The sequence below is a fragment of the Notothenia coriiceps genome, unplaced genomic scaffold (assembly GCF_000735185.1).
Source record: "Notothenia coriiceps isolate Sejong01 unplaced genomic scaffold, NC01 NC01_scaffold00011675, whole genome shotgun sequence".
Taxonomy (NCBI): domain Eukaryota; kingdom Metazoa; phylum Chordata; class Actinopteri; order Perciformes; family Nototheniidae; genus Notothenia; species Notothenia coriiceps.
In genome coordinates this window covers 1-2,500 of record NW_011344376.1, presented here as the reverse complement: position 1 = coordinate 2,500, position 2,500 = coordinate 1, and the positions used below count along the sequence as shown (strand labels likewise).

At 40.3% G+C, this 2,500-nt stretch overlaps 2 non-coding genes across 2 annotated transcripts; one reads left to right on the top strand and one right to left on the bottom strand.

The window, feature by feature from the left end:
• Positions 1 to 48: 48 nt before the first annotated feature.
• Positions 49 to 120, top strand: trnaq-cug (transfer RNA glutamine (anticodon CUG)). The gene has a single exon. It is a non-coding gene; the product is annotated as a tRNA-Gln (tRNA).
• A 1,372-nt stretch (positions 121 to 1,492) lies between these two features.
• Positions 1,493 to 1,564, bottom strand: trnaq-uug (transfer RNA glutamine (anticodon UUG)). Its single transcript has one exon. It is a non-coding gene; the product is annotated as a tRNA-Gln (tRNA).
• Between the last annotated feature and the right edge of the window lie 936 nt (positions 1,565 to 2,500).

Below are 2,500 nucleotides of genomic sequence, written 5' to 3'. Positions count from 1 at the left end.
CAGTTCAATTGATGGGAGAAATAAAATGCAATACACAGCTGATCACATGGTTCCATGGTGTAATGGTTAGCACTCTGGACTCTGAATCCAGTGATCCGAGTTCAAATGTCGGTGGAACCTGAAGATTAACTGTAAACCCTAGTTTCTTATACAGTATAATATACCTCAAGGTGATCCATGTCTTCATCATATGGGCAATGAGTGGATGACAGCCTCAACCTTGCTGTATGAGATGGAGCATATACTTCATTGCTTCATGATCAAATCAGGGAACTTTTTCTTAGTTCTAACGAAGCAAGGAAAAGGGAAACAATCTTATTGCCCTCGAATAACTCTTTAACAGGCATGATTTAATCACACCAGCATTCAACAAAGCTCTGTTAATCCACTATTCATGGTTTCTTTCATGGTTTACAACTTCAAAGACACATTGTCCATTGTTCTCATCATTGTTAGAAAAGGTAAAGGACAGAGATCTATGGTCGATAAACAATCAACCAATCAACCACAGCTCAAAGTCCATAGAGCCGATCCATATGGCTTCATTTTCTCTATTTTTGCCTACAAACGTCTGAACGTTGAACTCAGAATATACCATAGTGTTGGTTACATAGCACACAGCTTGACTGCAACCCACAGTGAAGTAAAGACTGCAATTGCCAGAACATATGTTTCCAATAGAGGTCTCATCAAGTCTCTCCGCCAGCAGAAATCACCTTCAAACCAGCGAAATACCAAGAAACTCTTCACATGCCTCCTTCTAGCAATTTGAGTGAGCCGCAGCCACTTCCATATCCAAGTATTTCTCTCCCTATCTGGAGTCAAAGGGCTAAAGAAATATGCTAACAAACTCAAAGCAGATGTTCCAGAAAGTTATGAAAAACCCTTAACTGGAGCGTGAATGAAAAGGACAATGATTGAATGGAAATAAACTGCTTTTATACGGCATTAAAGCTGAAGTGACAGTAAGTCACAGTGGTTTGATGCTGGCATTGTTGTCTGTTTACAAAGTAAGAACTTATTGGAGCAGACAAAGTTTACACAGTGACTAAACCACTAAATACACAACAGCTGGTTAGACTTTCAGGAATTAATTTAAACTGCTGTCAGGTTAGATAAACCATATGGGAATGTTATTCTGTTTCTGCATTTTACTCGTCCTATAGCACGAGGGTTTTCATGTTTTAACATTGATGAGAACAATAGAAAATGTGTCTTTTAAGGTGTAAACCAAACAGTTTCCTGATGAGAGAACCCATGAATAGTGGATTAACAGGGCTTTGCTGATGCTTCATTTACATGAGAAAGAAGTCACCTGATTGATTCTGCTTATTTTAGATCCTGAAGGAATGAAGTGTATGGGTTGTCCTTCATATCATACAGTAGGGTTGAGGCTGTCATCAACTAATTGCCAATATGATGAAGACATTGATCCCCTTGAGGTATATTATATATATAAAGTGTATAAGGGGTTTCTGTCAACAAAAAAATCAGGTTCCACCGAGAGTTGAACTCGGATCACTGGATTCAAAGTCCAGAGTGCTAACCATTACACCATGGAACCACGTTATGTAAACTTTATGGCACTTCTACTTCGAGCAAATGCATGTGTAATACGTGCCTTTATTCCAGAGGAGCTGTGTTTCAGAAAACTAAATCCACGGTACATTTTGTTGAATGTTCTTGTGAATAAACAGTTCATCAGGGGCAGCGTGACTATTCACACTTTCTGTTTTCATTTTGTACTAAAGAAAGAATAAGTTTGGTTGTTATCCAATGGGTTTTGCTAACTCTAAATGCTGAATGAAAGAACAGTTTGGGTTTCATCCCCTCTCTAACGGTACGTCCACACAGAAGCGAAAAAAAATCTTGGAGGTGGGCATGTCTGAAGTTGGGGATTTTTTGCAAGCAACGTGACCAACAACCAATCACATGAATCTCCCGCCCCTGACATACAAAGCAATAGCAATGTTCAAACGAAGTAAACTGGATATAAAATCCCCAAACAGGCGAAAACCTACCAGTTTCACCCACTGTCTCTGCCACCTCCCTCAAGGTTCCTCCGGTTTGTATCCCGGTAAGTTATTAACGACTGGTTCATAAAGAACCGGGTGATTTGCTACCGTAATAACTCATTTCTCCTCCATTTTGTTAGGAATATAGAAAATGAGCTGCGGTCTGGCTCTCCCAGCTTACACGTGGTTTGATTGGCTCAACTTTGAATCCTGAGATGCCTGGAAATCTCCGCTTTGCTTCCCCACAATGCAGCTCGGTGAAAAGTGAGGCAAAGTGACGTCAAAGTGAATGGGCAGAAGCGTTGGAAGATTTTTTCTAACGCTTCTGTGTGGACGAGCCGTTACAGTGGAGTTCTGCAATGTGAATGTTCACTTGTTTCAATCGGCACCGGTGCCCACAGTCAGCATTTAATTTAGTTGACTAACAGACATAATATACAGAGTTACCATGGTTTTGTCAGTAAATCTTCAGGTTCCACCGAGAT